We start from the raw sequence: 14,522 nt of genomic DNA, 5'->3' as shown, positions 1-14,522 counted from the left end.
CCGGGGTGCTACAGCCATAGCGCCCTGTGTAGCCCGTGGGCATGGGGTCTTGAGGGCCCGTGCACACGGGGTCGCTTGGGACCTCCTGTCCAGTTGCGGTTGTGCTTCTCCTTCTCCCTCATGGCCTTGGGGTCCTTCTCCATGGCCTCCGGGATGCTCCATAGCTGCTAGGTGGCGCTCTTCCTCGAACCTAATGATGCACAATGTTCCGTGGCGAGGTAGAGACCAAGTCCCATAGATATTCATGTAAATCTTGAAGAGGAGCGGGTTCACCTTAGGTTTGTTAGGTCCGCTTGGAGCTTGATGTGCTATGAAGGTGTACATGGTGATGTCCGTAGGGCGCCGCGGACCGGGAGGACCTGTACACCGTCATCGAGGATGTCGCCAAGGGCGCTGCGGCAGAGGCCGAGAAGATCGCCGCCGAGGAGGCCGCCAAGGGCGCTGCCGAGGACGCCACGAAGGGGCCTGCGGGGGAGCCCGGCAAGGCTACTGCCGAGGAGGCTGGCAAGGGGCCTACCAGGGAGGCCGGCGAGCCTGTTGCTGAGAAGGAGGTGGCTGATGACCAACCTTCCTCATCCGCTGGCTCTGGCTCCGGCAGGTACCTGAGGGTGAGCGACGACCTTTCCGTCCAACTCCCAGGGGCGTCAAGCTCCAGAGTGCCCATCGAGGGAGAGGTGTTTGACGAGGAGGTTCTCACCGCCACCGGGCTCGAGGTCGTTGACGAGCCAAGCACCGGCGGTGACAATTCTCAGGAGGAGCGGCTTCTCGAGGACATGGGTGCCAACTTCCCGAAGCTCCAGGCGCTCCACCGTGCCCACCTAGACAAGGCCAAGTCCAGGGCGGCAATAGTGGACAAGGCGGAGACGGACCACAAGGTACGCATCGCCGAGACGCAGAATTGGTTCCGCCAAGCTTGTGAGGAGCTGAAGGCCGCCCAGGGCGAGCTGGGCAAGCGCGAGGTGGAGCTCACCATGAAGCAAGCCGACATTGAGAAGGCCCAGGAGACGGCGGAGAACTTGGCCGCCGCAGCCGAGGCTGCTCGAGCCCAGCACCAGGCCATGCTGAACTCCTAGGAGGAGGACCTTGCCGCATGTGAGGAGAAGCTTGCCGCAATGATCCACGGCAAGGATGAGGAGGTGGAAAAGCTTGTCGTGCTGTGGGCCCAAGAGTTGGAGCAGAGGCACAAGGAGGCACTCGATGCCCAGGCTCTGGTGCATGCCGACAAGGTGAAGGAGCTGGAGGTGGAGCGGGACAGGCTGAAAAACCAGGTCCTGACGCTGTCCAAGGAGAAGGACACGCTCAACAGTGCTCTGACGGAGGCACAGGGCGCAGTCCTCGACAAGGCCGAGCAGCTCTCCGAAGCCACCAACTCCATCAAAGACCTCAAGCTGAAGCTGGAGGGTCTCGAGGGGATGTTGTCGGAGGGCAAGGCCCGGGAGGAGGTCCTGGCCAAGGACCTAGAGACCGAGAAGCAGCTGCGGAAGAATGAAGCCGACGACCACAAGGATTTTCTAGAAGGCGAGAACCGCTGGATCGGGCGTCTCGAAGGCGTCGTCGGCAGGATTACCACGCAGCTGGCTACCATGGGGATGCCAAATGCGAGGTATACCCCAGAGAGCAATGCGAGTCCCAACGCCAAGCTGACCATCTTCTTCGAGGGCGTCCTCGGGGCCCTGGAGCAGCTCCACTCCAACCGGGCAGCCTCCCTGGCCAAGGAGTCCCGGAGGCATTGCCAGGGTGCCATGACCAAGGTTCTCACCAAGATGGTGCACTGGAACCCCAACCTCGACTTCGACGCCGCGCTGGACAGCTTGTCGGCGGGTGTGGACCTCGCGGCGCTCAAGGAGCGTATCAAGCCCATCATCAGTCGCATCAATGAAATCGAGAGGATAGAGTGCCAACGCCGAGATTAGGCACCCCGTCTCCAACTGTTGTTGCAGGCTCATGACCAAGACAGTTTTTATCTTTAGTAAGAACCGCATCAACAATTGATGTAATATAACTCTGCAGCACTTTTGGTACGATGCATGTTATCTTCCTGTTTGATCCCCCCTTTGTATGTTTACCCTAAGTTAAACGGATAGGCTTGCTGGTGCGTAAACCCAGGGCGGCACCTTGAGGACGGATTCCGAATGGCCTGTCGGGTGTGCTTGTTGCCGAGCGAAAAACCTTACCGCCCTCAACGTGGCCGCTCGAACTTTCGAGCTTGACTCGAGTCGGAATCGAGAGCGTTGCCAATTGCGGAAGGCTACCCTGCCACTCTCGACGCGACCGCTTGAGCTATTGAGCGGACTCGAAACATAACAAGGGCGTTGCCAATTGCGGAAGGGCCCCTTTGCGTGCAGGCTTTCATACATAGGGCAGGACCTTCGAGGACAATAACCTCATATATAAAAAGTAAATTGCTTAAGGTTTCGTATGACTTAGCTTTCTTGTCGCCGCACCGGCGTCCTTCGCACTTGCAGGCGGCGTTGTTCCCTTGGCTGTCTTCTTCTCCAGAAGCCATGGCCATGAGGAACTACTAAGCCGGCCGCTAGACCAGATTCTCACAACTGCGCCCCCTACCTGGCGCGCCAAAGATGTCGGTGGGAAACGACACCTATGGGATCACAAGAATCCCTTCTACGGTTGCCGGGGCGCGGGTCGTGAGAAGAGCAGGATTAACAGTCAACACGAGGATCGTTTACCCAGGTTCAGGCTGTGAGGATGCGTAAAACCCTAGTCCTGCTTTGGTGGATGTATTGAGTGTTCTTGGGCTCTCGAACTAGCTACGGTGGCTGTGTAGTTCAAAAGAGCCAAATCCCTCTCCAGTACGCTGTAGGCCTCCTTTTATAATCGAAAGGGGCTGCCACAGTGGCACACAAGAGGTGGAAAGGCCTATAGTACTGCGAGCTTATCGCTCGTATTACAGGACAAGACGCATTTAATGCATCGCTTATGTGTCCCTTGGCTTTATCGGGGATGAGAACGAGGCCCGTCCCATCCGTCGCCGCTCCTCCTTGCTTCGACACGCACCCGGGCTAGCGATGCATGCAGTGCCATGTAGACAGGAAGGCAGCTGAGGTGGTGCGGTGGTAGGGCCTTCATGAAGGTCCGCACGCCGCCACGCAGGTGCCTGCTGATTTGGCCTAGAAGTCGCATGTTGCCACGCAGGTGCTTGCCCAGCTGGTTGGGCTCACAGCTGCATGCGAATGACGGTGGTAGTCTTGGCTGGAACGGGTCTGGCAGTGGCCCTGCTGATGCCCTCAGCAAGGTTCTTACCAGGGCCCCGGCAAGGGTCTCTGCCGTGGCGTTGCCGTCATCCTCGGCAAGGGTCTCGCCGGGGGCCTTGCTGTGATCCCCGGCAAGGGTCTTGCCGGGGGCCTTGTGGACTCCCTCGGCTAGGATCCCACCGAGGGTCGCCGTCTTCTGGTCCTCATCTGATCTTGAGTGTTTCTCTGTCTTCACAAAGATCTGCATGCCACCCTGGACGTGCCTCCCGAGCCCTGGCCCAACGTGGTTGATGTTGTTGGAAATCATGGGCTCAAGGGTGGTGCACTCCGCTGGCATTGGGCGAGCTTCCCTGGCAAGGGTCTTGTCGGGGCCGCTGAGGCCACCCCGGCAAGGGTCTTGCCAGGGGAACCTGCTTCGTCCCTCTGCTCTTTGTGTCTCGGCCTTGGCGTCGTCTTGTTTGCCTTGGTGCTTCGGCTTCTCTCCGGCTTCCCTCCTCTGCCCTGCTAAGTGTGGCCGCGGCGCGTGGCTCTGATCGCCCGCGCAGAAGGGGTCAAAAGGAGAGCCCCTACTTTTGTACACCGACAGTTCCTGTGCCACCCTGTGCTTGCTAAGCCTCGCCAAAGCTTTGGCCGAGATCGAGCGGCGGAAACCGGCTTGGCACATCATGCCGCGGCCATTTAAGTCCCTCCCCTCAGCCTCTTCTGTCTCGTGAGGTTCGTCCGTTCCCCTTCGTCACGTTCCTCGCCCTCCCCGTGATGCATCCGGCCATCACCGGAGCTGGCCAGCGTGTCCTTGACGGCACCCGAGCCGTGCTCCCTCGCCCCCAGCTATATATAGCCCACCCCGAGGCTGTTCGACCTCACCACCAGCCTCACACCACCTCCAGCAACCTCCCCGGCTTCTCCCACGAGCTCTAGAGCCCCTCCCCAAGCTCCTCTGCCACCACGGTCGCCGGCGAGCCTCGCTTTGATTCCGGCAAACCCGTGCTTCTCCGTCCTCCTCTCCACCTCCAGCGCACCCCTTGGAGCCCAGCCTACCTCCCTGCGGCCTCGTCCACTCATCTCCCTCACCGTAGCACTAGTTCCACCAGAGCCCGAAACTCTCCTCTGCCGTGGCCATGGCTCTGCCCTTCCCCGTGCTCCCTGTCGACCGTTATGCCCACAGACGGGTGTGTCTTCCTCCCCTGAGCATGCCGGTAGGTCGAGCGTCATGAGAGGTGGCCGGAGTAACTGGGAATCCGCGTTGGGCCGCCGGCCTCATCTCTGCATCGCGGGTGAGCATGAGGAGGAAGAAGGAGACCTGCCAGCGGGGCCCCCTCCCCGCGGACCCTACCTGGTAGCGAGATAAGCCCCGGCCCGCCTCCGATGACGCGGATAAGTGGACGCATCAACCCATAGAGTACGTGTTCACTTTCAGAAGCGTATTCTACTTTCACTTCAGCCCGAAATGCGTTTTCTCTGATGTAAAGGCGTATTCCTCTTAATGTGCTTTTTGTTTTTCAGCTCAAGGGCATGTTTGTAGAACTCTTTTTACAAATTGGTCCCTGAACTTCGTCGGGCTATAACTTTTTGCTTGAGACTCTGATTGAGGTGAATCCTACGCCCACATCTTTATCTCATCGATCCCGTTCTGTTGGTACCATTTTCACTATGGTTTGACATTCTGAAATTGGCCATTTTGCCCTTGCCCCTAATCAGCCCCTTTGAGGGAGAACCTTTTTCGGCGATTCCTTTCGCGATCGTTCCGCACTTCTCCTGGTGTACCCTTCATCCCCAGGAAATCCACAACCACCATGTGCATGATAGCCATGCAATAGCATTGGTTTTCAACTTGAATCTTTAATAACCGTATGTTTGTTTTGCTACTATTTTCGTTATTTCGGTTATGCTTATGGATCAGTGATTACCATCATGCTATGTTTTCTTGCACTTTGTTATCATGAACTACTTGCTAGTATTACTTTAATATTGCCATGCTTGATAGTAGTACATGTTGGGTTGGTCATGTTCTTCGGTGCATGACTAACGTCGGTTACCGAGTACTGTTGATATGCATTGTTCCTTTGCTGTTAGTTGGTTAAGTGTTTACTTGGTAACATTATTGATGTGTTATGGCATGCTATTTATTGTTGATGTTAGTGGTCATGTTATACTATGAGTAGTGTTGTACTTGTGATATTCATGCTCGACATTATGCCATGCTCGGTTGAATATGATTCATTGATGATATGGTTGATAGTTATGTTGTACCCTCATGCTGATGTTGATATCATGCTCATGCATTGTAATTACATCATGTTATTTTATCATGGCTCAGCATATGGCATTCAAGTTTAACCGGATTAAATTGAACTTGAACAAAAGTTGGCTGAGTCATGGTACCACCATATCGAGCTGACCAGTGCAACCACACTTGCCTTTATGGGAGGGCCCTAACTGGGTCTATTGTTGTGCCTCTCGCCGGTGTCTCCAATGAGGGAAGGTTATGTGCGGGCGCTACCTTGGCCAGGTATGATGACATAAGCCTTGTGAGCCCGAGTTTGGTTATGTGCACATGTCCCCGTTTGGGACCATTTTTGTTTTGCCACGATGGTGGCCGTTTTACCACGACGGTGGTCGTTGGTGCCTTTGGTAGGCACGGGGCCACTCAGGACTTAGCCTAGTGGTGAGTAAGTCGGAGTGGCCGGAGAGTTTCATGGAAGTAGGACGGTTTTGTTGGAACGCCATTGGTCCATCCGAATGGGTGCGAGGCCATGGGTTCTGTGGTGTGGGTACAGTGCCCTACCTCTGTAGAGTGTATATTAAATCTATCGATAGCCGCGCCCGTGGATAAGGGCCCAATTCGTAGTTGGTCACACTGTGGGTCAATAGTAATAATAATAACTTGATTAATAACAACCCTGGTTTGATGATGAGAAAGAAGTTGATTGTGATCGTGAGATGGTCACGGTGGTATGAGATTGATTGTGATCGTGAGATGATCACCGTGGTATGAGCTTGGTTGTGATCGTAGATGATCATCGTGGTAGCGAGGTTACCGAGTTGATGGATATTTGTGGTATTATGCGAGAATCAAGGGTGAAAATCAAGCTCCTTGCGATCATGTAATGATTACTATGGTATTGTTAATACCAAGCTTGATTGGATCCTGAGATGATCGTGTGATGTCCGTGTTGGTTACGAGGTAACCCGAACAGAGTAAGTTGGTACATGATAATGTCATCATGTTGCATGATAGTGTCATCATGTTTATATGTTCATGCCATGCTCGTATTGTTCTAGTTTTGTTCATGCCATGTTGTTCTGATAGTATCATGTTAATCCTTGTTAATCTGTAACTGCCATGTTGTTGTCTGTCTTGATTGCTTTGGTTGTTGTGAGCTTGCAAGTACATTCAACATACTGACCTGGCATGTCATGCCAGTTTGCAGGTCATGCCGGATTTGACTACTTGTTTTGCGCTGGATTCCTTGTTTGCGAGCTAGGATAAGCATTCCAGCCAGAGTCCCTATGGAGTGGAGTTCATCACTGTCGTCGATGTTCCGCTGCTAGAGTTATTCCGCTGCATCATGTTGTTCTGCTGCTTGCATGGAGAAACCATGGCAGGCGTATTGTTGCTGCGCCGATGTAATCCCCTTGTATCCATATAGCTTGTAATAAAGAGCTGATTTGTTCTATGCTAAGTAGTGTCGTATTCCATAAGCTCCTCGATCTCTGGGCTGGAATATGAGGCGTTCCGGTTTCTCTAAGCCGAGGTGCCACAGCCTCATGGGTGGAGGTCGAGGTCACTGTCAGTGTCAAAACTGGCGGATCTGCAGTAGGGGTCCCGAACTAAGCGTCTAAGGTCGATGGTAACAAGAGACAGGGGACACGATGTTTACCCAGGTTCGGGCCCTATTTATGGAGGTAATACCCTACGTCCCGCTTGATTGATCTTGATGAGTATGAGGATTACAAGAATTGATCTACCACAAGATCGATGTGGCTAAACCCTAGAAGTCTAGCTTGTATGACTGTGATTGTTCTCTACAGACTAAACCCTCCGGTTTATATAGACATCGGAGGGGACTAGGGTTACACAAAGTCGGTTACAGAGAAAGGAAATAATACATCCGGACACCTAGCTTGCCTTGCACGCAAAGGAGATCCCCATCCGGACACGGGAGGAAGTCTTCTACCTTGTATATTCATTGCCCAATTGTAACGCCCTCGATGCGGCTATATCTCCCACGTGTCGAAGCACGACTTAGAGGCATAATCGCATTGAAAGCAATGTCGCAAGTGAGGTAATATTCACACAACCCATGTAATACATAAGGAAAAAGATACATAGTTGGCTTACAATCGCCACTTCACACAATACATGAATAAAGCATTACATCAAACAGATACAATCAAGGTCCGACTACGGAACCAAAATAAAAGAAGAACCCCAAATGCGACAAGGTTCCCGATCGACCCCAACTGGGCTCCACTACTGATCAACTAGAACAAAACAACACAAAGGGCAAGATCTTCATCGAGCTCCTCCTGAGCTTGGTTGCGTCATCTGCATGGACTCATCGGCACCTGCAAGCTGGTTTTGGAAGTATCTGTGAGCCACGGGGACTCAGCAATCTCGCACCCTTGCGATCAAGACTATTTAAGCTTATGGGAAAGGTAAAGGTATGAGGTGGAGCTGCAGCAAGCGACTAGCATATATGGTGGCTAACATACGCAAAAGAGAGCGAGAAGAGAAGGCAAAGTACGGTCGAGAAACTATGATCAAGAAGTGATCCTAGAACAACCTACGTCAAACATAACTCCAACACCGTGTTCACTTCCCGGACTCTTCCAGAAAGAGACCATCATGGTTACACACGCAGTTGACTCATTTTTAATTAAGTTAAGGTTCAAGTTATCTACAACCGGACATTAACAAATTCCCATCTTCCCATAACCGCGGGCATGACTTTCGAAAGTTCAAATCCCTGCAGGGGAGTCCCAACTTAGCCCATGACAAGCTCTCACGGTCAACAAAGGAATAGACCTCCTCCTGAGATATTCCGATTAGACTCGGTATCTCGGTTCTACAAGACACTTCGACAAGTCAAGACGTCAGGTAGGCCAGCCCAGAGTTGCCCCTGGTAGCCCCGGACGTCGCTCGGTTGGACCAACACTCAGAGGAGCACTAGCCCGGGGGGGTTAAAATAATGATGACCCTTGGGCGCGCGACCCCCAAGGGAAAAGAAAAGGCTAGGTGGTGAATGGTAAAACCAATGTTGGGCATTGCTGGAAGAGTTTTATTCAGGGCGAATTGTCAAGGGGTTCCCATTATTACCCAACCGCGTAAGGAACGCAAAATCCGGGAACATAACACCGATATGACGGAAACTAGGGCGGCAAGAGTGGAACAAAACACCAGGCATAAGGCCAAGCCTTCCACCCTTTACCAAGTATATAGATGCATTAATTAAATAAGATATATTGTGATATCCCAACAAGTAAAACATGTTCCAACAAGGAACAACATCTCCATGTTCCAACAAGGAACAAACTTCAATCTTCACCTGCAACTAACAACGCTATAAGAGGGGCTGAGCAAAGCGGTAACATAGCCAATCAACGGTTTGCTAGGACAAGGTGGGTTAGAGGCTTGGTTCAACAATATAGGAGGCATGATAAGCAAGTGGTAGGTATCGCAGCATAGGCATAGCAAAAGAGCGAGCATCTGGCAAGCAAAGATAGAAGTGATTTCGAGGGTATGATCATCTTGCCTGAGATCCCGCAACGAAGAAGAACGAGTCCATGAAGAAGATAAACGGACGTAGACGAACGGGTCCTCACAAACACGACGTTAATGGAACCAACCCGAAGAAGCAAACACCGGAAAAGAAGAACACAACATAGTAAACAACCAACACATGAACATGGTATGATATGCGAGATGCAGTATGCGATGCATATGCATGATTTGACAAGGAATGCATGAACCTGGCCTCAACTTGGAAATCCAAGTGTGCCACTAGAAAGATGAGATGAAGTCGCTTGAAAACGATATAAAGATCACCGGAATCGGAGTTACGGTTTGGAAATGGCAAGCGATTCAAATATGGCACCGATCTCCGATTTACAGCAAGTAGCCATCTAAATGCAACAAGATGAACATGCTACGGCACCCAAACATGGCATCAAAATACATGGCAGGAAACCATTCATGAAGCTTAACAAAAGTCTAGCACTGAGCTACGGCCAATTCATCCACTAACAGGTTCAAACAAGCATGGCAAAAATGCATTTGGTAAACAGATTTCAGACTTAGTGAAATTAACACTTGTCTGGAACTTCAGATCAGGTAGCACACTTTGGGAGCATGAAAACAATATGCTACAGGACCTGAACATGGCAAAGTAAAGCATGGCATGGAGCTACTCAAAGAGCGTAACAAAAGTCCCTTAGTGACCTTGAGCCAAAAGGGATCAGAAAATACAATTGCAAGCATGTGAACAAGGCAAAAACATAATCAGTTCTCAGACTTAGTGAAAACTGGAGCATGCTGAAACAGATATCAAGTAGGCACGCTTACGAGCTCGATGCACTCACTACAGAGCAATTCATGACAATCTAAGCATACACCCAACAAGAATACACAAAATGCAAGCTAGACATGGCAAGAACAATAACATAGCATGCACGGATCAACTACAACATCATCGGCAAAATCGCTAACAAGTAGACAATCTGCCCAGATTCACTAAATGGCAACAGTAGAGCTCGATTGAATCAAGCTAGGGTGCTCCATAATTTCAAACAAAGCCATGGATGGATAGAGCACTACAAGATTAACAAATCATCCTTACTGATCATCCTCAAAAGAGGCACGGATCACTAGGAAACAACATGAACATATGGCATAATGAGATAAACAGCCCAAGGACTTAGTGGAAATGCTAAGTCCCTGAAATCAACATTAACGAATGCACCAATTTGCAGGCTTGTGCTAGTCACCACACACATCAGAAAAATATATGGGTTGCATCCCTGGATAGATGGCAAAACATATAACAAAACTCATGAAGAGCTCAGGGGCATATCATGCACACATTAATCATGGCAAAATGACAAATAGCTAATTGGAGCAGCAGATCTGACAATTATCTCAAATAGCACTCTTCTAACAGCATTTCGGGCATCAAGATGAACTCAAATGAAAATGATGCAATGAGATGAAATGATGTACTCTCTGAGACTAACATTTTGATATGCTATATGCATGAATCGGAGCTACGGATGCAAAGTTACGATGCAATGCATATGGGCATGTTAAACTGGGAATCTCGGGGACTTTGACGAAATCTCACCCTCGAGTCTAGGGTTGACCCGACACGGTTTACGAGGTGGCGACGGATCTGACCGGAATTCGACGGGAGCTCGCCGGGGAAGTGGTCGGACAGAGGCCGGGGAGGACGGATCCGGTCGCCGGCGAGCAGATCGGGCCGGATCCGGGCAACGCCGGCGAGAGGAGACGGCGGGGCGGTGCAGCAGGAGCGCCGGAGGGCGGCGCTGGCCGAGGACGGCGGGGTCGCGGTGGGAGGTCGCCGGCAGGAGCGGAGAAGGAGACAACGGGCGGTGGCGCTCGAGGCGCGGGCGAGCGGGAGGCCGAGGGGCGGCGGCACGGCCGGATGGGCCGGGAGGGCCCGACCCGGGCCCCGGCGGGCCGCGGCGGGTGCGGGAGAGAGAGGAGGCGCGGCGGGTTGACGTGGCGCGCTCCGGTTGGCTGGCAGCGGCCCTCGGGGAGACGTGGCGCATGGTGATAGGTCGGGCAACGTGGCTGGGCGGCGGGAGGACGCGTCCGGCGGGCGCGGACATGTCCGGCGGTGGAGTGGGAAGAAGCTAGAGTTTGGACTGCGCGAGAAATCGGGGAGAGCCACATATTTATAGGTAGAGGGAGCTAGGAGAGTCCAAATGAGGTGCGGTTTTCGGCCACGCGATCGTGATCGAACGACCGAGATGATGGAGGAGGTTTAGGTGGGTTTTGGGCCACTTTGAAAGGGTGTTGGGATGCAACACACATGAGGCCTTTTCGGTCCCTCGGTTAGCCGTTGGAGTATCAAACAAAGTTCAAATGGCACGAAACTTGACAAGCGGTCTACCGGTAGTAAACCAAGGCCGCTTGGCATGTATCGGTCCAATCCGGAAATGTTTAACCCCCACACACGAAAGAAAGGTAGAAACAACCACCGGAGGAGAACGGAGCGCCGGAATGCAAAATGGACAACGGGGAAAATGCTCGGATGCATGAGGTGAACAAGTATGCAAATGAAATGCACATGATGACATGATATGCAATGCATGACACGCCAGCAATGGCAAGGCAACAACAACGAATAACTGGATGACACCTGGCACATCGGTCTTGGGGTGTTACACCAATAGTCCGACCCATGTCCACAGGCCGGTCGCCCGAGGACCCCTTAATCCAGGACTCCCTCAGTAGCCCCTGAACCAGGCTTCAATGACGAGGAGTCCGACACGCAGATTGTCTTCCTCATTGCAAGGCGGGTTCGTCCTCCGAATATTTCAAAGCAGTCCTTCGAAAACATAGAACGTGTCCGGCTCTGCAAAATAGGCTCTTTAAAGAGTATAATACTTAACAAGTCCCATCTACTGACATTTTTGTAGTGAGACGCCACGTCTCCGCCCAGTCATTATTTCGAACCTTTTTAGCCTCCTGTTCCATGTTTCGAGATGCGGCTTTTATTGGCATGTCTTGTCAAAGCAGAGATCGTGTCCCCTTATCATGGGATTCTCATCAATACGGGCATGGGTAATCCAACCGCGCCGCCTGCATGGCCCTTGGGGAATAAGCGAGTTTTAAGGCGAGTGGGGAGGCGCTTGATATTCGCTACCTTTATAAAGAGATAAGGATTCACCTCTTTCACCCACGCCTCCTTTCTCTCTGCCCATCCACTCTCAAGCTCCAGCGCCCAAGCTCCCATCTTTTCCTCCTCAAAAAAGCACTCCAGCCATGTCTGGATCCGGAGCACAAGGCAAGTGGATGACCTCCTCCGTCACGAAGAAGGGCATTACGAAGCTCCGGGAGGCAGGGTACTTGGCCTTGGAAATCGTTCACCTGCTTCCGGCCAAGGGGCTGATCGTCCCCACCCCTGAGTCTCATGAGAGGGTGGTATTCATCCCCCACTTCATCCGCGGACTGGGTTTTCCTCTCCACCCATTCGTCCGTGGACTCATGTTTTACTACGGGCTAGATTTCCATGATCTGACCCCAAATTCTTTCCTCAACATCTCAGCATTCGTTGTCGTGTGTGAGGCCTTCCTCCGCATCCCACCTCACTTTGGCTTGTGGCTGAAGACCTTCAATGTGAAGCCGAAGGTGGTGGGCGGTCAACACGCAGAGTGCAGAGGCGCCATGGTGAGCAAGATTTCCAACGTCCCATGGACGAAAGGTACCTTCATGGAGACTGTTAAGGAGTGGCAGAAGTAGTGGTTCTATGTCACAGAGCCCTGCGACACCACCTGGGCTGCGGCTCCTGAATTCAAATCCGGGGCCCCAATGCGGCTTACCTCCTGGCAAGAGAAGGGCCTAGACTGGGCATCATCGGATGAGCTAGTTGCGTTGCAAATGTGCATCAAGAGGATGGTGGACAAGAATATCAAGCTCGTCAATGTGATCCATGCGATGCTTTTTCGCCGGATACTTGCTTGCTAGAGGTGGACTTGCAATTTATGGGAGTTCGATCCGGCCAAGCACCAGACCCTTAAACAGTTCTTCGGCGCTACTCACGAAGACATCTGGAGGGTGCTTTTTAAGGCCAATGAAATGTGGCCGAAGACGACCGAGGACCGTGGGTACAACCTGGCCCATCCCGTGAGTCAGGTAAATTTTCTGTATTTCGAGATGTATCCTTCACCTGTATATTCAACGAAGATGTCTAAGCTCCCCTATCAATCTTTCCAAGTCTGGACAAAGAATGTGGAGCGGATCCACTGCCCGGCTCCGCTGCCAGAAGACCCAGCAATCCCACTTCTAACGAAGATGCTGGTTACGGCGCCTTACCAGGCGCCGGAGAAGAGGGGCAAGAAGAAGGCCAAGGACACCCGAAGTGGCCTCCGCCGCAAAGGCACTTCGGACGTGACGTCCGAACACGCCGAAACCCATTCCTCCCCCGCTGTCGTAGATGACGAGGAGGAGGAGGAAGAAGAGGAGGAAAGCAACTTTCCCCCCGAGGGGGAAGGAAGAAAAGGCCGGCCTCCACGTATATGGAGGCATAGGCGCACAAGAAGGGAAGGGTCCCCATCGCGGAAAACTCCGCATTGGATACGGATAGCATCTCTGAGTGGCGCCCCCGGGAGAAGCCCCTGGCCAAATCGTAATTACTCAAAAGCACCTATGAACACATATATCCACCTTATTTATTTCATGGATTTAATGTGTTGAATCATACGCTGCAGTCCGGCTCACGCCCGCCCCCAACGATCCTCATCTTCGGGGAACTCGTTGGATCCAAATGTGATGGACATCGGGTCACTTCCGGAGGCCTTCTCTCCCAAGGCCATGGACGACGCGGAGGTGTTTTCTCGAAGGACCTTCCCAGGCCAGGGAGAGGAACAAGAGGCCGTCACGGCGGCGCCAGAAGGTGAGACCTCGGCCGCCGGACACATGGGGGAGCAAATCTCGACAGAGACTGGCGATGGGGGCCCTGTCCAATTCGGCCCCCAGCCGAACACTATTCCAGAGGCCCATACGGCTCTGGAATCAGGCAAGTAGCCTCCTTCACGAGAAGGAGGTGCACCTATTCCACTGGTGACCTCTGTCCATCCAGAGGCGCCGGATACTTTACAGGAAGCACTGCAGAGTGCTTCTATTGTCGAAGAGCACCGTACCCTCATGGGTATGGTGGTTGAGAGGGTTAGGTCCGCTAGGAGCGGACTGACCGAAGCCTGCACCAGCCTTCTGACAGGCTTTGAGGCATGCGACATAATTTATGCAAAAAAGAATATCATAGTATAGATAGTAGCCCCTAAGGCACTGTCCGGTGCTCAAAAAGAGAAGCCGAACAGAGGATCAAATAATCTTTGCAGGAGACTAACCAATATATGTCTGTATGAATAAGTAGGCGTTGATGCTGGCTGTGACCTCTCACTCTGCCGAAGTCTCTAAACCGAAGCAGAGTTTGGAGCGGGCCGAGGAAGAGCTCGGCCATGTTAAAAAACAACTAGAGGACCAGCAAGGTATGCAATGGTCTATTTAGATGTAGAAAGATATGAATTGGGTATGTTGATCATACTATCATGATATTTCATAGGGGC

Source organism: Triticum aestivum, chromosome 1A (genome assembly GCF_018294505.1).
Source record: "Triticum aestivum cultivar Chinese Spring chromosome 1A, IWGSC CS RefSeq v2.1, whole genome shotgun sequence".
NCBI lineage: Eukaryota > Viridiplantae > Streptophyta > Magnoliopsida > Poales > Poaceae > Triticum > Triticum aestivum.
The sequence above is the reverse complement of the archived record's forward strand: the minus strand, read 5'-3'. Positions refer to the sequence as shown.